This window comes from Oncorhynchus nerka, linkage group LG28 (genome assembly GCF_034236695.1).
Source record: "Oncorhynchus nerka isolate Pitt River linkage group LG28, Oner_Uvic_2.0, whole genome shotgun sequence".
Lineage (NCBI taxonomy): Eukaryota > Metazoa > Chordata > Actinopteri > Salmoniformes > Salmonidae > Oncorhynchus > Oncorhynchus nerka.
The window spans coordinates 40,561,297-40,584,564 of NC_088423.1; the positions used below are offsets into that span (position 1 = coordinate 40,561,297).

At 40.9% G+C, this 23,268-nt stretch overlaps 1 pseudogene; it reads right to left on the reverse strand.

Moving 5' to 3' along the window:
- The window catches only part of LOC115113228 (apoptosis-stimulating of p53 protein 2-like), a 54,114-nt pseudogene that overhangs the window by 28,824 nt on the left and 2,022 nt on the right, over positions 1 to 23,268 (reverse strand).

The window sequence follows — 23,268 nt, forward strand, 5'->3', positions numbered from 1 at the left end:
CAGTAAGGCATGAATGAGATGCAGAAAATAGTAAAAATAAAGAAAAACCCTTGAATGAGTAGGTGTGTCCGAACGTTTGACTGGTGCTGTACATGCCAACTTGCTCTCTCAGAATAGCATAACGGACCTGCAACTTTGACTTTCTCCACTTCCGCTCTGCCTTTCTGCAATTTCTCTTAAATTGATTAGTTTCCTCACTCATCCAAGGGGCTCTATGTTTGGATGTGGCCTTTTTCAACTTTACTGGAGCTATGGCATCAATGGTTGCCCTTAATTTGATATTAAAGTGATCAATTAAATCATCAAAAGAGGAAGGTGGAGTATTGTTCATACACTAAAAATCTGCAGCAACTTCAGAGGTCAGATAGCGTTTCTTAATTAATGCATTCAGTATTATCCTGTGCTATGGGCATCAAGGTAGTAAAAAATACACATTGGTGATCAGGTAAAGCAACAAACAAAAGAGGACATGTCAAAAGAAAGCCCCTTGGTAATAACCAGGCCTTGTTTATGGGTGGGCACAGTAACATGTTGGGTAAAGTCCATAGAGCTCAAAAGATTCATACGTTCAATGGCCTTGGAGTCAGTCTCTTTGTCAACATGAATATTAAAATTACTCAAGACAATGACTTTGCCATAGTTCTTAAGGACAATAGACAATAGTTCAGATACATCAGTAAAGAAAGTGGGGCTGTGCTTTGGCGGCCTATACAGGGTGATGGCCAGTACTGGTGGCTGACAATTAAACAGTAAAACATGATGCTTAAAACACCCAAAGTTGCCAAACGAAATGTCCTTACAGCGGAGAGCATTAGTAAAAATAGAGGCTGACCCCACACCTTTTTCTGTTAGAATATGAAAAGCTGTAGTCCGGGGGGGTAAAATTCAATAAGAGCAGCACAACAGTCTGATGACAGCCATGTTTCAGTGATGACAGCCATGTTTCAGTGAGACACATGCAATCAACTTTGCACTCAGTAATGGAGGTCATTCACAAGAAAAGGTTTTAGTTGTGATTGCTCTAACATTTAAAAGCGGCATATTCAATGAGTGTGGGCCACTCTGCCTCGAGGGAACCAATGGAATAACAACCAAATTATTAATGTTACAACCACGTTTTCTGACAGTCTCCAATCTATCAAAATGGTAGGAGATGACAGTTTTTATAAACTCACTCGGACCCCCAAGCCATAAGACTGCTAAATAGTAAAATAATTGTTACCCAAACTATCTGCACTGACCCAACGCACACTCACTAGACTACTGTATATGCTGTATACACACAATACACACATGCACACACACGCATGCATACAGATTTGCATACAGATTTTCCTGTTTGTTACCTTCTCCATCACTCCACCTGCTCAAGGCCATCCCATGAACCAGATGCTTCATCAAAAGGGTTATCTTGCAATCTCTTCCTATTCCTTAAAAAAAAATTCTCCCTGATGACTCCCCTTCTCAACTTTTCTCTATCACTTTGTCCTCGTCTTTAATAGTCCCCTTCCTCTGTCTCACCCCATCTCTGTTTTTCAATCTCTCCATTTATTTCCATCACTTTACCCACCCTCTTTCACTTTCTCTCAGCATCTCCCTCTTTCATCTGACCCCACTTGCTCGCTTTTGGTTTCCTTCTTCATCCATGTCTCATTAGCCCCTTTCCACCCCCCTCTCTTTCTTTCTACCCTCCCTCCCTTGTTACCTTGGAGGCGAGGAGTTGTTGCTGTGCATCTATCTGCTGCTGCTGTCTGGCAGCCATTTCCTGCAGCTCAGCCAGAGTCATGTCCATCCGTGGGGCCGGCACCTGCACAACAGACAGAGAGTCAGTTACACACGCCAACGCGCGCACACACACACACACACACGAGAGTTGGTAATGTAAGACAAACACTGAATAGTCTACGTACAAACACCCTCTCTCTCTCTCTCTCTCTCTCTCTCTCACTCCAAACCAAGAGAAGTATGTGTTTTGCATCTGTCAGGACAGGCCTGAAGCCAAGCAGAACAAGTACAGTCTCTGCATGTGGGTAAATAGCACAAGCTCAAATATAGGGATTTCTTTTTGCGCGATTGGTGACACAGGAGTAACCAAACCCGTTTTTCTCGCTCCTTGTCTTTGGAAGCTATAGCTGTTACAGGTTCAAAAGTCTGAAACTAACACCAGCATACCAAGAGCAGGTAGAGGAAATGGTCAAACATAGCCCAGTCCAACGAATCATAGGATAGGAAATGCACATGTACACTAACTGTATACAACTGTATACTGCACACGGTGAGTGACTGAATGAAAAACTGTTTTAAAAAGGTCTCCAAGTGTTTGTCTAAAGTCAATGGTTTCTGAACTCACCCCGTTCTCCATCCGTCTATCTGAGGGGCTCTTCACTCCATTCCTTTTTGAGTCTGATCCTCGGGAGCCACCTGAAACACACCAAAACCTCAGTCAAAGACAATCGGAGAAAATAGTAAAGTAGCAGAAGTTTCTTGGGGGACTGGAAACATTAAAAAGCCACCAAGTCTGCTTAGGAAACTATGAGAAACTCTCGCAAAGTGTTCGTTGGAATTAAAGCTGATATGAGTGACTGAAAAAGCGACTGCTCGCTCAGATACCATACACTGACACACGTTCTGCAAAAGGTTCCTTCAGCTGGAGAGTAGGGTTCACAAGGAGGTTACACAAATACAGACTGGCCAGCATTAGCAACGAGTTAAACCACTCAGCCAGCACAAAGAGATCAGTGTCGCCAGAGACAGGTCATAATCTCCAAATTTACTACAGCACTCTGGGTTTCTGAGGAGCTGCTCATGGAGTCAGAATGTGTGTAGGTGCACATGCGTAGCGTATGTGTGTGGTTGGGGAGGTTTTAGGGAGCCAATGAACCTGATCTAATCCCTTGAGCACCGGCCCAAGATAAAGCCTTTACCAAATAACTTAAAAAAAAGTTTTGGACAACCTCTGTTACAATCATGGGCTATGCCTGGGGACTACTCTGGGGCAAAATAATACGCTAAAACTAACTCTGGACAAATAATTAGCCTACAAGGTAATGATATCACATTGGCAAATTAACTTAGTTAACTTAATGGAGCAAATAGCCATCTCTTTTGGTAGCTAGCTAAGCTCATTTTATGAGAAAGAAGAAAGGGGATGGGAGAAAAAAAAGGCTAAGCCCTCTCTATAGGAGAAAACAAAATGCTTAGTTAGCGGATTGTATCACAAAGCTAACTAACAAGGCTAACTAACTCTATCGGAAAGAACGCAATGTGAGCCAACTACGAAGACATGGCCTAAGTACAAACAAGCTAAAAGTGTGGGGGAAAAAAAGAACAGGCTAAAATGTCAAGAAAGGAAAACAGCCATCTAATCCCAGAGCCGGATCCAAGCTGTGAGGGGTCAAGGGCTTAGTAGTTACGCAACGAGGGGCTGAGAGGATCCCCACCACCAGAGGACTAAATCATTTATAGAGATGTGATTTGAACACCCCTTCACAATGACAGCCCTGGAGCATTAGGTCAATGAAGGCTTGTCTGGAATTTGAAGACTTGTAATAGCAATCTGTAGGCATATGTGGATCAAGGGGGTCTTAGGCTTCTGTTGTACAATCCATGTCTTGTGGGGAGGGAGGGCCATCCGAGTTTCTACTTTCTAACAACTTGTCACGTAATTGATAAGAGGGCTGTGTCTTTACACTGTCTCGTTTGTTTCTGAACGTGTATATATACAGTACAAGTCAAAAGTTTGGACACACCTACTTATTCAAGGGTTTCTTTATTTTTACTATTTTATACATTGTATAAGAATAATAGTGAAGACAATTGAAACAACACATATAGTAACAAAAGAAAAAGTGTTCAACAAATATATTTTACATTCTTCAAAGTAGCCACCCTTTGCCTTGACAGTTTTGCAAACTCTTGGCATTCTCTCAACCAGCTTTACCTGGAATGCTTTTCCAACAGTCTTGAAGGAGGTATATGCTGAGCACTTGGCTGCTTTTCTTTCACTCTGCGCTCTAACTCATCCCAAACCATCTCACTTGGGTGATTGTGGAGGCCAGGTCATCTGATGCAGCACTCCATCACTCTCATTCTTGGTCAAATAGCCCTTACACAGCCTGGAGGTGTGTTGGGGCATTGTCCTGTTGAAAAACAAAATAATAGTCCGACTAAGCGCAAACCAGATGGGATGCCGTATCGCTGTAGAATGCTGTTGTAGCAAAGCCATGTGTGCCTTGAATTCTAAATAAATCACTGACAGTGTCACCAGCAAAGCACCACTACACTATCACACCTTCTTCTCCGTGCTTCACGGTAGGAACCACACATGCAGAGATCATCCGTTGACCTACTCTGCGTCTCACAAAGACATGGCGGTTGAAGCCAAACTCATCAGATCAAAGGACAGATTTCCACCGGTCTAATGTCCATTGCTCATGTTTCTTGGCCCAAGCAAGTCTCCTGTTCTTACTCATGTCCTTTAGTAGTGGTTACTTTGAAGCAATTTGACCATGAAGCCCTGATTCACACAGTCTCTTCTGAACAGTTGATGTTGAGATGTGTCTTTTACTTGAACTCCGAAGCATTTATTTGGGCTGCAATTTCTGAGGCTGGTAACTCTAATGAACGTATCCTTTGCAGCAGAGGTAACTCTGGATCTTCCTTTCCTGTGGCGGTCCTCATGAGAGCCAGTTTCAACACAGCGCTTAATGCTTTTTGCATCAAGATTGACTGACCTTCATGTCTTAAAGTAATGATGATCTTTTCTTACTTGAGCTGTTCTTGCCATAACAGGGACTTGGTCTTTTGCCAAATAGGTCTATCTTCTCTATACCACCTCTACCATGTCACAACACAACTGAGTGTCTCAAACGCATTAAGAAGGAAAGAAATTCCACAAATTAACAAGGCACAGCTGCTAATTGAAAAACATTCTAGGTGACTACATCATGAAGCTGGTTGAGAGAATGCCAAGCGTGTGCAAAGCTGTCATCGAGGCAAAGGGTGGTTACTTTGAAGGATCTCAAACATAATATTGATTTTGATTTAACACTTTTTTTGGTTACTACATGATTCCATATGTGTCATTTAATCGTTTTGATGTCTTCACTATAATTATACACTGCAGAAAATGGTTTAAAAAATATATATTTAAAAAACCTTGCATGAGTAGGTGTGTCCAAACTTTTGACTGGTACTGTATGTGTGGTGTGTGGCATGCTTTTGTTCTTCTGTATCCATCTCATCCTGTTAGGTGGTTGGGAACTAACCTGATTCTCTGCTGGGCGCTCGGTCATGACGCAGGAAGAAGCGCACCTCTGCCCTGTGCTGTCCCCAGCGCTGAAGCACGTCCAGCATCCGCTCCCCATCTCCTACAGGTCGCTCTGATGGGGGAGTGGAGGTGGGGAAGAGAAGAAGGGGTTAGACTAGAGAACACACACACACAGGTTTAGGATGTTATGGAATCAAGTTATTGTTTCCCCAAGCACCACTAAACCATAACAAATCATTGCATCCCCCCAAGATTTGGAAATAATGACATGGGCACCTCCTATAAAATTAAAATAAATAAAAAAGTTTAAACCCACTATCATCCCAAAAAAGATCTGTGTTTAATTCTAACCCTGCCTAGCAGTATCGATGTGTTTTACGTCGTTGATTTAAAGTGACAAGAGTAGAAAAAAATGTACACGCATGCGACTGCCAATCCAGCATCCATACATTGGACAAACATACATACATAAATGTTAGTAATTTAGTCTCAAAAGAAAAGCAGTCAATGTGTGTCGTATGACACGTGTCGTGTGGTTTGTGAATCAGATCAGACCACACTGACTGACTGGGTAGTCTACATTTTGAGGATATGCATATCAATCAAGACTTAAGTAGCAAAACTTGAAATTGTGTTTTTTTTTTATACATTGGATAAAAGTAGAGACTCAGAGATAGAAAATGGAACATCATACACTACAGCTGAGGAACACTGGGAAAGGAATTCTGCTTTGAAAGTTGAAAAACATGTAACCCACTTTTGAAAAAATGGCCCTTTGTCATGATTACACAGGGAGTCCTGGTAGCAGGTGCAGAAGAAGAGTTTAATAACAATGATGAAAGGCAAATTAAGAAAACAGGAGCTGCGTACTGAACATGAAAACCAACCAATACTGCCTGAAGACTGAGGCTACTGGGGGCTAAATAAAAGGGGAAGTAATCAAGGTACAGATGAAGTCCAGGTGTGCATAATGATGGTTGCCAGGTGGGAGTAATGTGGGTTGCATAACTGGTATATTTTGACGCCAATAAACCCATCCGTTTGAACATGAATTTAGTATATGTCTATCTAGCAAACCAGGCAACAAAATGCAACTTTCTAAGCAATGTTTTGGTTTGCTTCTAGCTTGTTAGCTAGCTAGCAAAATGTTAAGTTAGCAGGCTAGCCAGTTCAAATAATTACCATATTATATAGCTGACAACGTCTTAACTTCAGCTAATTTGTATTCATTGTTACAGGAAAATAACCTCACAACAAGATCATTATTTACAACTTGATAGCAAGCAAATGACAGAAAATAGCTAACGGATGTGATCATGATGAAATAAAAGCAGGGCATTCTCCCGGAGAATTTTAGAACTTGGCCTAAGGTGGTATCCTACTTTGAATTTGGTGCAGGTCATGTTGTTCTTCACATTACTATCTCTGGTAAACACACACTATATCAACTAAAATCTAAATGCATTTGTCACAGGATACAGAAGGTGTAAACGGTACAGTGAAATGTTACCTTGCATAGTGGAGTATTTTGTTTAGACATGTAGAAATTCAAATGGCCCTGAGATACAAATAATATTACTACACAGATCATACAGCTAGGTCATGTTAACTAGGTAGCTGACAGTATGCTTTAACTTGATGGAAACGACTTTCGGACAAAATTAGAGAAACTTATAATATCTGAAAATGTAGCTAACTAGACTCAATTACCCATAACCATGGATGAACTCTTCTCCCTCTCTGTCACGGATGCCATGGTTGTCCTTAGTTTGAAGATGTAATCCGGAGACAGGTGTTTTATACAACTGCCTTCGTGTGTTCCCTTTGACTCCCTCCACATATTTGCAATCAAACGCCAGAATGTTCTCCATCTCCTTAGCTATCATACTCTGTTTCCACCGGGCATTTCACTGATTTCAAAACTGTCCTCCAGAAAGTGGAGGGCAACACTTTTGTAGTTAATTGTGATATCTTAAAAATAAGCTGTGTTAGAAAGGATTACCTTCACATAGAGTAGCCCTTTGTCATTAGGCAGAAGCGTGCTACATAGCAGACCAATCCGAACTCATCTCTCGGCATGTCCAGCCCATCCATTATCTCTACCAAGCATGGCTAGTGGGAAGGTTCCTGACTTTTACAGTGGCTAAACCAACTAGGCACGTAAATGTAACAACTGTATTTGTATTTACAGATGGCATACAAGTTTCTTATTAACTTCTTATGGCTGCAGGGGCAGAATTGAGTAGCTTGGATGAAAGGTGCCCAGAGGTGCCCAGAGTAAACGGCCTGCTCCTCAGTCCCAGTTGCTAATATATGCATATTATTAGTATTGGATAGAAAACACTCTGACGTTTCTAAAACTGTTTGAATGATGTCTGTGAGTATAACAGAACTCATATGACAGGCAAAAACCTGAGAAGAAATCCAAACAGGAAGTGGGAAATCTGAGGTTGGTCCATTTTCAACCCAGCCCCGATTGAATACGCAGTGGGATATTGGTTATGTTGCACTTTCTAAGGCTTCCACTAGATGTCAACCGTCTTTAGAAACTGGTTTGAGGATTCTACTGTGAAGTGGGACCAAATGAGAGAGGAATCAGTCAGGTCTGCCATGAGCTGACCATGCTCTGACCATGTGCGTTCACATGAGAGGGAGCTCTGTTCCATTGCACTTCTGAAGACAATGGAATTCTCCGGTTGGAACATTATTGACGTTTTATGTTGAAAACATTTAAAGATTGATTCCATACATCGTTTGACATGTTTCTACGGACAGGAACGGAACTTTTTGACATTGTCTTTAACTAGGGAACGCGCTTCATGACTTTGGATTTGTTTACCAAACATGCTAACAAAAGTAGCTCTTTGGACAGAAATGATAGACATTATCGAACTAAATCAAACATTTAATGTGGAACTGGGATTCCTGGGAGTGCATTCTGATGAAAATCACCAAGGATAAGGGAATATTTATAATGTTATTTCTGATTTCTGTTGACTCCAACATGGCGGATAATTGTTAGTTTTTTTCTGAGCACCGTCTCAGATTATTGCATGGTTTGCTTTTTCCGTAAAGTTTTTTTGAAATCTGACACAGCGGTTGCATTATGGAGAGGTATATCTATATTTCCATGTCTAAAAATTGTATTTTCATCAACATTTATAATAAGTATTTCTGTAAATGATGTGGCTCTCTGCAATATCACTGGATGTTTTTGGAACTAGTGAACGTAACGCGCCAATGTATACTGAGATTGTTTTTTATATAAATATGAACTTTATCAAAAAACATACATGTATTGTGTAACATGAAGTCCTATGAGTGTCATGTGATGAAGACCATCAAAGGTTAGTGATTAATTTTATCTCTATTTGTGCTTTATGTGACTCCTCTCTTTGGCTGGAAAAATGGCTGTGTTTTTCTGTGAGTTGGTGGTGACCTAACATAATCGTTTGTGGTGCTTTCACTGTAAAGCCTATTTGAAATCCGACACTGTGGTGGGATTAATAACAAGATTACCTTTAAAACGGTATAGGATACATGTAGGTTTGAGGAATTTTAATTATGTGATTTGTTGTTTTATATTTGGCGCCCTGCACTTTCACTGGCTGTTGTCATATCGATCCCGTTAACGGGATTCCATTCATTAGAAGTTTTAAGGCAGTTCCCGTTCCAGAAGGCATTTCTACCAAAAAACGCATTCTGATTAAAAAAAAAACATGTTTATATTCAAATGCCTCACCAGTGAAGTAGTGACATAGCCTAGCTTCCTGAAACGAGTCACATTTTCACTTCATGTCCCAGAGAGGTGGTACCTCAGGGAAGGACAAATATATGTTGTTGATGTTTTCAGCTGAGCTGGTTCTGATCCAACAGGCCTATTAGTCAACCACTCCAACCTTTAACACCCTCATCCATCTTCTCTTCATTATACAGAAGTACTAATCACATAGTTGATTATTGCACCAATGTAGTTAGACTGTTCCAACCACATCGATCATGTTGTCACTCTTAACAAAAAATGACTGTCAAATAATCAGGTCATTACACACTAGGGTAGGGCAGTATCCAGATTGTCATACCGTTTCTGTATCATACCGGGGCATACGGTATTACCGGAATTGCACACAAGTTGTGCTAATGTTTTTGACGAATAAAACCATTTAGGCAACAGGGATCTTGATCCAGGAGGCGTTTGAATGTCTCTGCTGTAACCAATAAGCTTGATCTTGACATCTAGCCACTTAGCTAGCAAGTTAGCAAACGAAATAATTTAGGGGAAAAAAACTGTACAAACAGTATATCTTCCAAGCCTAGAACGCACAGACAGTTTCACATCAGTGCAGACCACAAAACAGTGTGCAACTGTTTTTTAGGGAATAACACACCCAGCTTATTAGCAACAGAGACACACACAAAGTTGAGCTCTTCAGTAGAAGCATCAAGCCTGGTCAGTTGGCACACAGTCAGCACACCTCGCTTCGTTGTGTGCTTTCCAAAATAGTATTTTGTCTCAAAAACTCTCCCTATTTATGTTTCATATGCTCTTGAAGTTTGATTAGAAGATTAGCCTAGATGTGTTTTCCTCAAGTAATCACTAGATCATAGGTATTGTTACTGGTCCAGGTTCCTTATTTCACAGGCCTCTACAGGTGTTAGTTGTCAGATTGACAGGCATCTGCAGGTGTAAAGGGGAGAATGCTCACCAGATCCGCGCCACATCTCAGCCAGGTGGCATTCTGTCTCTCCGGGCTCCTTACACAGCTCCACCACGTCCCGGCACAGAGTATCCGGGGTAACGGGCACCTCGGTAAAATGCTGGTCATTATTACTGAGGTACACTGTCAAGAACATCTGGGGGCCAGAGAGAGACAAACACAGGATATTAACATGATGACATCCTTTAAAAAGAGATTCCCAGTATTTTTGTATCGTTTTTAGCCAGTAGGTCTGAAAGTAGTGCTCACGAACCAAAATAATGGAAAAACAATTAAATTAGGGATAATTCGTATATTGAAAGCAGGGGCTACCACACAGGTGTGGTTCTTGAATTAATTAAGCAAATAACATCCCATCATGCTTAGGCTCATGTATACAAATTCTGGGCAGGCCATCTTAATAATAATCTGAGATATCTACTGCAGCCCTCATCCTCCACGTACAACACCCGTTCTGCCAGTCACATTCTGCTAAATGTCCTCAAAGCACACACATCCCTGAGTCGCTCGTCTTTTCAGTTCGCTGCATCTAGCGACTGGAACGAGCTGCAACAAACACTCAAACTGGACAGTTCTGTCAATCTCTTCATTCAAAGACACAATCATGGACACTAACTGACAGTTGTGGTTGCGTTGCGTGATGTATTGTCTACCTTCTTTCCCTTTGTGCTGCTGTCTGTGCCCAACAATGTTTGTACCCTGTTTTGGGCTGCTACCATGTTGTGTTGCTACCATGCGGTTTGGTCATGTGTTGCTGACTTGCTATGTTGTTGTCTAAGGTCTCTCTTGTTGTGTGTTCTGTCCTATATATATTTTTTTATTTAAGTAGGCAAGTCAATTTTTAACATTTACATTTACATTTAAGTCATTTAGCAGACGCTCTCAAATTCTTATTTACAATGACTGCCTACCAAAAAGAAAAAGGCCTCCTTAAGGCCTCCAAAAAGCAAAAGGCCTCCTTAGATAAAAAAAAAAAAATATATATATATATATATATATTATTTATTTTTTTTATCTAAGGAGGCCTTTTGCTTTTTGGTAGGCAGTCATTGTAAATAAGAATTAAATAAATAAAATAAATTGACTTGCCTACTTAAATCAAATTTAAAAAATATAAAATATAAAAAAATATACAAATAAAATATACAAATAATGGATTGCCTTTATATAGAGTCTTTCTACCTACTGAGGAACTAAAAGTGCTCAACATTGTAATTTTGACCATTATTTTGGCTTCCATGGCTATGCTCCCATAGGATGACAATTCCCAGATCCACAGGGCAAGAGTGGTCACTGAATGGTTTGAAAACGATGTCAACCATATGCCATGGCTGTCTCAGGTAACAAATGTAAACCCAATTGTATGCTTATGGGAGAATCTAGAGCGGTGCTAGAGATAGTATTTCCACCACCATCAACAAAACACCAAATTTTGGAATATCTCGTGGCAGAATGGCATCGTATCCCTCTAATAAAATTCCAGACACTTGTAGAATCTATGCCATGGTGCTTTTAAGCTGTTCTGGCTCGTGGTGTCCCAACACCCTACTAAAGATACTTTAAATTGGTGTTTCCTTTATTTTGGCAGTTACCTGTGTGAGTGCGCGCACACACAGTGCAAGTCAAAAGTTTGGACACACCTGCTCATTCAAGGGTTTTTCTTTATTTTTACTATTTTCTACATTGTAGAATAATAGTGATGACATCAAAACTATGAAATACCACATATGGAATCATGTAGTAACCAAAAAAGTATTAAACAAAATATATTTAAAATGTGAGATTCTTCAAAGTAGCCACCCTTTTCCTTGATGACAGCTTTGCACACTCTTGGCATTCAATCAACCAGCTTCACCTGGAATGCTTTTCCAACAGTCTTGAAGGAGTTTCCACATATGCTGAGCACTTGTTGGCTGCTTTTCTTTCACTCTGCAGTCCAACTCATCCCAAACCATCTCAAATGGGTTGATGTTGGGTGATTGTGGAGACCAGATAATCTGATGCAGCACTCCATCACTCTCATTCTTGGTCAAATAGCCCTTACACAGCCTGGAGGTGTGTTGGGGCATTGTCCTGTTGAAAAACAAATGATAGTCCCACTAAGCGCCAACTAGACAGGATGGCGTATCGCTGCAGAATGCTGTGGTGGCCATGCTGGTTATGTATGCCTTGAATTCTAAATAAATCACTGAAACTGTCACCAACAAAGCACCCCCACACCATCACACCTCCTTCTCCATGCTTTACGGTGGGAACCACACATGCGGAGATCATCCGTTCACCTACTCTGCGTCTCACAAAGACACACAGTTGGAACCAAAAATCTAAAATTTGGACTCATCAGATCAATGGACAGATTTCCACTGGTCTAATGTCCATTGCTCATGTTTCTTGGCCCAAGCAAGTCTCTTCTTTTCATTGGTTTCCTTTAGTAGTGGTTTCCTTTCAGAAATTTGACCGTGAAGGCCTGATTCACATTGTCTCCTCTGAACAGTTGATGTTGAGATCTGTTTGCGACTTGAACTCTATGAAGCATTTATTTGGACTGCAATCTAAGGTGCAGTCAACTCTCATGAACTTACCCTCCTCCGCAGCAGGGGTAACTCTGGGTATTCCTTTCCTGTGGCGGTTCTCATGAGAACCAGTTTCATCATAGCGCTTGATGGTTTTTGCAACTGCACTTGAAGAAACTTTAAACCTTATTTTCCAGGATTGACTTTTTCCAGATTGACTGAATTTCATGTCTTAAAGTAATGGACTGTCATTTCTCTTTGTTTATTTGAGTTGTTCTTGCCATAATATGGACTTGGTCTTTTACCAAATAGGGCTATCTTCTGTATTCCACCTCTACCTTGTCACCGAATAACTGATTGGCACAAACACATTAAAAAGGAAAGAAATTCAACAAATTAACAAGGCACACCTGTTAATTTAAATGCATTCCAGGTGACTACCTCATGAAGCTGGTTGAGAATGTCAAGAGTGTAGAAAACTGTCATCAAGGCAAAGGGTGGCTAATTTGAAGAACCTCAAATATAAAATAGATTTACATTTATTTAACACTTTTTTTGGTTACTACATGATTCCATGTGTTATTTCATATTTTTTATGTGTTCACTATTACTCTACAATGTATAAAATAGTCAAACTAAAGAAAAATCCTTAAATGAGTAGGTGTGTCCATATAAACACACTGAAAAAAACAAACATTTTGAACACCTTCCTAATATTGAGTTGCACTCCCTTTTGGGTCTTACAACAGCCTACATTTCTCGGGGCATGGACTCTACAAGGTGTCAAAAGCATTCCAAAGGGATGCTGGCATATGTTGACTCCAATTCTTCCCACAGTTGTGTCAAGTTGGCTGGTGGACCATTCTTGAGACACATGGGACACTTGAGCGTGAAAAACCCAGAACTATTGCAGTTCTTGACACATTCAAACCAGTACACCTGACACCTACTACCATACCCCATTCAAAGGCACTTAAGTATTTTGTCTTGCCCATTCAACCTCTGAATGGGCACACATACACAATCCATCTCTCAATTGTCTCAAGGCTTTAAATTACAATCTTTAACCTGACTCCGCCATTTCATCTACACTGATTGAAGTGGATTTAACAGGTGACGTCAATAAGGGATCACAGCTTTCACCTGGATAGTCTGTCATGGAAAGGGCAGGTGTTCTTAATGTTTGGTACACTAAGTGTATAGTGCATTCGGAATGTATTCAGGTCCATTCACTTTTCAATGTTTTTGTTACATTACAGCCTTATTCTAAAATGGATTCAATTGTTTTTCTCGTCAATCTACACACAATACACCATAAAGACAAAGCAACAAAAAAAAACGGTTGACATTTTTGCAAACGTATTAAAAATGTTAAACAGAAATAACTTATTAACATAAGTATTCACACCCTTTGCTCTGAGACTCAAAATTGAGCTCAGGTGCATCCTGTTTCCTTTGATCATCATTGAGATGTTTCTACAACTTGATTTGAGTCCACCTGTGGTAAATTCAAATGATTGGCCATGATTTGGAAAGGCACACACCTGTCTATATAAGGTCCTACAGTTGACAGTTCCCATAAGAGCACAGATGTGACGCTTGGCATTCAGTCCAAATAGTTCAATGTTGGTTTCATCAGACCAGAGAATCGTGTTTTTAGGTGCCTTTTGGCAAACTCAAAGCAGGCAGTCATGTGCCTTTTACTGAAGAGTGGCTTCTGTCTGGTCCCTCTACCATAAAGGCCTGAGTGGTGGAATACTGCAGAGATGGTTGTCCTTCTGGAAGGTTCTCCCATCTCCACAGAGGAACTCTGGAGCTCTGTCAGAGTGACCATTGGGTTCTTTGTCACCTCCCTCTCCCTCGATTGCTCAGTTTGCCCGGGCTGCCAGCTCTAAGAAGAGTCTTGGTGGTTCCAAACTGCTTCCATTTAAGAGTGATGGAGGCCACTGTGTTCTTGGGGACCTTCAATGCTGCAGAAAAATGTTTTGGTACCCTCCCCTGATCTGTTCCTCAACACAATCATGTCTTGGAACTCTAAGGACAATTCCTTCGACTTTATGGCTTGGTTTTTGTTCTGACATGCACTGTCAACAGTGGGACCTTATATTGACAGTTGTGTGCCTTTCCAAATCATGTCCAATCAATTGAATTTACAGGTGGACTCCAAGTTGTAGAAAAATCAAGGATAAACAATGGAAACAGGATGCACCTGAGCTCAATTGAGTCTCATAGCAAAGGGTCAGAATACTTATGTCAATACGGTATGATTTTTCATTTGTTATAAATTAGCATACGTTTCTAAATAACTTTTTGCTGTGTCATTATGGGGTATTGTGTGTAGAATGCTAGGGATAAAAAAAAATTGAATAAGGGTGTAATGTAACAAAATGTGGAAAAGTCAAGAGGTCTGAATACTTTCCGAAGCCACATTGTTCAAAGGAGTGGGCTCCACACACGTCACTGCATCTCAATGGTCTAAAATGGGTTCCTGTCCTTGTGTGGCTTTATGTGGGAGCACCAGAACGGTTAGAGCAGATTCCAAAAAGGCATAAACTACATTCCATTCACCTATTTTGTCTTTTCAGAACACTGACATTGTCCTAACTAGGTAGCCATACTTCTAAGAGTCCATTCTAACCATAAATCTTCTCCCTTTTTAAATATGCAGGTGTTAGTCATCAAAAGCAACCGCCCAATACAAACAATTAAAATCACTGCTGATGATGCAGATAATCTAGGTGGTCCAGGTGGTTGTAAATGAAAGGGTCACAGTGGTTTCAGTGATTCACGCCAACCCTACAAAGTACCACCCCAGATAAAGAGAAAGGGTTAACAATGACAGACAAATCTTTCACAAACATCACCTAAAAGGAGAGCCCCCTGCCCTCATTAAGTTCCTCAACACTGAATAGTTTTAGTTGCTGTTGTTATTTTGTGCTGGTCCTAGATCTGTGCTTAAAGCTTATCCAAGATCTGTGCCAAATATCTGGGATCAGCCTTTGCTTAGAAGGGAAACCTCAACCTCGAGCCAGCACTCAACTTCTTTACATGCATTTCACTACAACATCTGCTAAATGTGTGTATGTGACCAATACAATTTGATTTTTGAACCACTGGACTACAGTGTGTGTGGATCATTCAACAGCTCTAGGAGAGTAGAAGCTTCAGCTTTGTAGGATGGGTTTGCCAGATTTGCTATGCAAGGTTTCAAATAACAGTGACCCAGATACATGATCGTTTATGGCTGCTTGTTTGTTGTGTGGGGCAACAAATCATGTAAGACAAGCATGGAGTTCCCTTTGACTCTTCAATGCAATAGATTAGCTCTTTTTTACAGGAGGGCTTTAAATCCCAGCAGGACAGGAAAAGTCACCCAGAAATCACTACAGGCAGCAGTTGACAACATCAGCTCGTGCAAAGAATGTAGGACATCCAGAGGACCCTGTTAATGTTAGGAGAGAGGGATAGGGAGGGGGGAGAGAGTGAAATGAGAGAGAGAGAGAGAACGAAAGAGTTGTGACATAAGGTAAAGCCCTCTGGGACTCAGCACTAAAGTTAATGATCCAGACAGACCATGCCATTGCGCTCTCTTTCAGCCTACACTGGATGAGTTGGCACTTGGTGGCTTCTGCTCCTGACCTTCATCCACCTCCCTCCATCTCTCCCTCCCTTTCACGCAAAATACATTGTATGTAAAATACTTCTGAATGTATTACGAGAGAGGAAGAGGAGATTCGAGAGGAGTGGTGGATACTAAAAATATACAGTACTGCATATTATGGCCAGTATATTACCCATTTGTTGCCAACAAGTAGCACATACAGTTAACTTGCAAAATTAAAGGAAACACAAGTAAACGAGGGAGACAAAGTATATTGAAAGCAGGTGCTTCCACACAGTTGTGGTTCCTGAGTTAATTCAGCAAATAACATCCCATCATGCTTAGGGTCATGTATAGAAATGCCCAGTTACCCATTTTTTTGGGCTACCATGGCTAGGATAGATCTGTGACTTTCAAAGAGGGGTCTCAAGGGTAGCCTAGTGGTTAGAGCATTGGACTAGTAACCGGAAGGTTGCAAGTTCAAATCCCCGAGCTGACAAGGTACAAATCTGTTGTTCTGCCCCTGTTCCTAGGCCGTCATTGAAAGTAAGAATTTGTTCTTAACTGGCTTCCCTAGTTAAATAAAGGTATAAAAAAGGACCATAGGGGTTTAAAGTGTGTGTGTGTGTGTGTCTCAATCACCAGATCAACCAAATTGAACAGTTACGGGAGATTCTGGAGCAGCGCCTGAGACAGCACTTTCCACCACCATCAACAAAACACCAAATTATGGAGTTTCTCATGGGAGAATTGTGTCACATCCCTCCAATAGAGTTCCAGACACGATCATTTATGCCAAGGTACATTGAAGTTGTTCTGGCAGCTCGTGGTGGCCCAATGCCCTATTATGTCAAGTTGTTAGCATTTCCTTTATTTTGGCAGTTACCTGTAAATTCCATTTATTTTCTCAATGTCCTGATGAAACAATTTTCTACATGATCTATAATAATGTTCAAGTTAATAGAAACGCTAGAGCAGAACGGGAGAGTGGAAGTGCAGTAGAAAATTGCACTAAAGTGTGGAGAGTGGTGCTGAGACACTACCCCAGAGCTCATTAAAATATGAATTAATGTCACAGCCGGAGAAATAAGCACAGGTCAATAAAAACCTAATGAGTCGATTAAGAAATAACAACAGGATAACAGCTGTTTAACAAAGCAGAGCAAAACATATAGACACTTTCACCCAAGCGAGAGTGCAGCAGCTACAGCATCACCGTAGATCTCCAGTAACACACAGGCCAAGGGTACCACGTGGCCTGAATGGAGATAAGACACGTCAGGGACAAACACCTGCACAGGTCAGCAATCAGGAGCAATGACTAAGATACAATAGTTATACACTATCAAAAACATAGCCGAGTATAATCAGCCCTGAAAGTGAAGGTTTAGTTTCAGTATCACAACCAAAAAAAGAGGGGTTGGAACCAGATGTGCTGCATTACCCGCTTGAGGAATATGGGTGTATTCTAATAATGTCCTAAAAGAGTGTGCCCGCTGCCAGTCAAATTATAGATAGCAGGTGCACACAATATCCTGTTGTGACTAGACAGGCATGGGTCTGTCTGATGAAAGCCGCTGGTAGCAGAACAACATCAAACCCTGTCTGTCTGTGATTCCTTTTATGAAAGCACTTCTGAGAGCAGGAGAGCAGCCACAGCTGATGACACTACCGTACCCTCTCAACACACACACACACACACACACACACACACACCACCTTGTAGAGTCATGATGACCTATCCCAATGGGATTGAGGTATTGACTGCCCTGATCTGAGATCAGACTGGTCTACTCCCAATCCTAACGTTAACCATTAAGGCAGATTGCTGGGGGAATGGCTTATCAGGCCTTTCCAGTTGTTTAGGCATGCTTTCAGATCTACTGGGTTTAAAATAGCCAATTACAAGAAGTAGGACGAGGGCAGTGTGTGTGTGTGTGTGTGTGTGTGCCACTCCCACTCAAACAGAAGTAACACGTTACCTACGACACATGTGGTGCTGCAAGAGAAATATGATTTGTGTAGGCTACACTGTCCCGCAAAATAAGGGTCAATACTACTGTATGTTATTCTCCTTTAGTACAAAGTCAATATCTATTTTGTTGAGTTACCATGAGAGAAGGTGAGGGGGGTTATCAAAACTGTCCCCTTAGCAGTTTCCATTATCAGATCCCCAGGACTATACATGAGGCAAAGTAAGAGCTATAGACTTCAATGTCAAAGTAACTAAAGGCCTGCTTAGAGAGCAAACATCAATACCACCATGTGCACCAAGTCAGAGTTACCTACAACATGCTGCCAGGTCCCACACGCACATATGCAAGCGCACACAGTCTCTGTCCATTTCATATATTCTGGGGTGATAAAGCGATCCAGCTAGGTCTTGTTGAGCGAGCCCCCTCTAAGGAAGTCAATAGACCGCATCGCTCGGTGTGTGCATCTGTTTTTCCGTCCTCTCTGCAGAACTCTGGGCCTGAAGACTTGGCTCTGCTCCAGCTGGGCAGTCCTTCAAAAACGAATTGCAAAATAATCTATACATTATTCCTTTTCATCTACTCATGGCAGAATACTCTTTACATTATTCCTTTTCATCTACGCATGGCAGAATACTCTGTGCATTAATCCTGTTCATCTACCTACACTAAAGGGGAAGACAGAGGAGAGAAAGTCATTGGTGAGAACGGTAGCTAACAACTTGTGCTGTAGTCTGCAGTAGGCTACGTCACTCCCTACTTATATTCAGCATAACCTCCAGTCTCTGTCTGCACTGCACCATGTTTCCCTCCAAACTCCTCCTTTCATGGTCTCTCCATTCTGCATATTATATTGTGATGCGAGGCAACTATGAGCCTTCTACAAGAGAAAAGAGAAATGGGAGCCAAATTAATCAGAATGAGCCAACGAACAAGAATCTTATTCTTCCCTATCCTAGACAAACTGTTTTTTTTTTTTATTTAACTAGGCAAATGAGTTGAAAGGACAAGTGAACCTCTACGGGATCGGTTCAGCTAACGTGCACTAATGTAATTAGCATGACATTGTAAGTAACAGAAACGTTTCATGGACATGTGTTATATGGCCAGAAAGCTTAAATTCTTGTTAATCTAACTGCACTGTCCAATATACAGTAGCTAGTACAGTGAAAAATGACCATGCTATTGTTTGAAGAGAGTGCACAACAACACATGTATCATGGCAACTGGTTTGATACATTCACCTCTGAAGGATAATAATATACTTACATACAGTAATCTTGCTCTGATTTGTCATCCTGAGGGTCCCAGAGATAAAATGTAGCATAGTTTTGATTGATAAAATCCATTTTATATTCAAATATAAGAACTCGGTTCTACGGTTTGAATCCCTGCTGTCTCTGGCTCCACACCCACCACGCCCGGCCATCTAGATGTGTGAAAGTTAGTGTATAAAGCTAATGAGCCATCATGTATGACATTCCTGGTAGTGTGTAAACTTACAGCTTGTATTACCATATCATGTTTGTATGTTCTCTATAGTTATGTACTTGAAAGCGTATCAATTGACCAATTCAGCACCAATTCTGCACAAATATGGTCCTGTATTGCAACGCTTCACTGGATCAATCTGAAACATTGCGCAGTGGCCAAAATCTAAATTGCGCCTAAACTACAATATTATAGTATGGCCTTTTTCTTGCATTTCAAAGATGGGGGGGACACTTTTTATTTCTTGGGTATTATCTTTTACCAGATCTAATGTGTGATATTCTCCGACATTAACTTCACATTTCCACAAACTTCAAAGTGCTTCCTTTAAAATTGTATCAAGAATATCCATATCCTTTCTTCAAGTCCTGAGCTACAAGCAGTTAGCCAATTCTGTAATTTTAGGCGAAAATTGAAGAGAAAAAAAAGGGTCAGATCCTTAAGAGGTTTACGTTTACAGTGACAGTGTTTTTCTGTCCCAAAATGTCTAGGGACACTCAACGAGGGGCTATGTTCTCTGGAAAATAGTACTAGACGTGGAAGGTGTTCCACAACGCATGACCTTCCATGGCATTGCATTCTTTTCTAGAGAACACAGAGCCCTGAGTTGATTATCCCTTTGATACCATCGCTATAAATTAACATATTTGCGGTTAGAATTGTATTCATTTGCCATACTAGCCACTGAAGTAGCTAGTATGTTTACTAGCTAGAGTAGTTGCCTTGGTAACCATACAAACAGACTTGCTAGTTCAGCTAACAAACCATCATCCTCCCTTGCTAATATGAAAATCGAAATAACATAAGCACTTCAAAACCATACAATTATACCGTGCATTAAATGGAAATAATGCACGCTCTAGAATGCCCTTCAAGCCAATCAGAAACTAGTATTCACAAATGCCACGTTATATGTCAACCTTTTAAAAAAAAATGGGTCACGACGCAAAGTGGGTCGCAAACCTGTTAATGGTGGGTCGCAACGTGTTACAATAAATGTATAATTATTTCATTAATTACTGGAATTGATTTTGGCCAAGTGCAACTGCACTCTGTTCCAGTGCGCTCTCTGCTTAGCAGCAGTGTCTCTGCTCAGCTTGGCAGCTGCGGGAGTGGGTGGAAGATGCCGGTGTGCTTCGGTTTACCACATCTTTTTTCTGCAGTTTTCTTCAGCAGCAGATGATGCGCTGTCAGCCACTGGCTTGTCATTCCCACTCGCCATCCTTGCAATGGATTCAAGTTAGCCACAAGTTCTGACTGAACTCAATTGTCATGAAACGCAAATACAGCGATGTGTTTCTCTTGGTTTAATACAAACTTTGAGAAATAACGAGGAGCGCCCACAATGTGTTTTGTACAGGGAAGTGTTTAGTAATGAGTCTCTCAAAACGAACAGATTAAAATGACAGGTCCTGACCAAACATCCACAGCATGACGGTAAACCCAGAGTTCTTTCAGAACAGGGCAGAATTCAGGAAACAGTGCTTCGACAGTGGAAAAGTAAATCAGTTGGCAAGACATTTTTGTCATTTTGTAACAGGTGACGATAAGCAGAAGGGAGTACTATTTCTCATAGTAGTCGATGCGAGTTTATCTTTCAAACAATCCCCTTGTACACAACTAATAGCTAGCTACCTAACTTTATCCAAAGCAAGCTATCTAGCTACTGCTAGTGTTTCACTAAGTAACAGTACAGATGAAGATGGGAAAAAACTGTTGCTGTTAAAATACAAAATATTCATTTTTTTCTGAACTGGAATACACTGATTGACGCAAGATGCTTTTTGAGGCAAACACGCACAGTTCTGGGTTGCTCATCTACAGCAGGAAGCAGTCTCCTGCCTAGCTGAGAAAGCAGTAGATGTTCTGATCCAGTTTGGCACCAGAAACCTATACGAGTCAAGGTTCTCAACTCTGGCATAGTTAAGAAACAGACTCCATGCTGAGCATGACCTCAGAATTGCACTGTCAAAACCTGAGCCCAGAATATACCTGCTTGTTGAAAACTTCAACCAGCCACACACACCTCTCATTAGGACTGTGAGTGTGTTTTCTGGTCTACATCTGATTGATGTGATCAATCAGTTAGGAATTGTAATTATTTATTGTATTTTAACAGCAACAGTTCCAACCTAGACAGATATGTAAGAGTGTTTTTAAGGGGTAAAAATAAACATGAATAGCTATTTATGGGTATTTCATTTAATTGTTATTAGTCTATGTTGAATTGTTAATGGGCATAAGGGCAATGAAATGTACATATAGTTGCATGTTTTCGAAAACTTGTGTCCTAGGAAAACACAGAATTTCTAATTTGGGTCTCAGGCTTAAAGTTAATGAATATATTTATAAAACTGTGGTTGGAGCACAGTATACTGATTGGTTGAAAGCCATGGTATATCAGACCGTATACCATGGATATGACAAAACATTTATGTTTACTCTTCTAATTACATTGGTAACCAGTTAATAATAGCAATAAGGCACCGCGGGGCGGGGCTTGTGGTATATTGGCCACAACACACCCCCTCGGGCCTTATTGCTTAAATATTGTACACTGTTTGGACTAAGACAATACAAATACATACAGCAAAGTAGAGCAGAGCTGCCCACATCATTACCTAATTTTCCCACCCTTATATCACCACAAGCCTAGTTTGATGTGGTTGTTGTTTTGGTTGATTAAGACAACATGTTTAAGTCAATATTGAACACTTCATTGCTGTTTAGGAACAAATGTGTATAGGTTTAAGAACTCATTGTAACAGTATAAATGTTTAAATAATTCAACATGAGATTTGGCCAAAAAAGAAAGTTAGGCTAACCAGAGTATTACCTCTGTACCCTCAAACTGTAACATGGCACTAACCTCCCTAAAATAAACCTGCAGGAAAACAAGTTTTGATTACAAAACTGTGTACAAAGCTCAAGACCAAATGTTAATAATTGTGATAGGGATTATGCTGATCGTACTAATAGCACAGAGTAGATGCTAACACACCAAAAAGACGTGCACATACGGACACACCCCAGTGGGCCCACCCCAGCGGGCCCAAGGTCTCCTGTGCCTATAAAGAGCTACATGGTATGGTAAGAATAAGGAGATATATATATATATATATATATTGATCTCCATGTGAATGGAGGTTGGTGATAAATGGCTGGGTGTGAATAGTGGCGCTAGGTCATATCTAGCAGACGGGAGTCATCCTGAGAGTACTCGGTCACTGCTGCCTGACAACATGAATCATTCACTCACTCATCCAGTTACTGGAAAGAGAGGAATGAGGGGGAGAGATACACACACTGCAGGATACCTGTCTGTATAGTAAGTAATACTCTATTTTAATAAAAGTTATGAAATATGGAGCTCAGCACTGCAGCAAAAGGAATGGATCTCTCATGTTGGCAGGGGTCCACATTACCAACTGGTATGTGTGGGAATGATCACTTCATCCCACTCCTGTCAGCAGCTTTTTATTCCGTACCCGCTCGCTTTTTGTCCAACTCCCACCCGCGCCCGAACCCAACCACAGTCCTGCAATGTTATTTTAGGTGTATGTGACACAGCTCACTTGCCAACCATGGTCCCAGCAATTTTGCACCCTAAAGGCAAAATGTTCTAACAGTAGGTTAGGTTAAATTAGGTTAAATTACCAGAGATCGGTATTACTGGGCTATATCAGCCAATAGGCTAGATGCA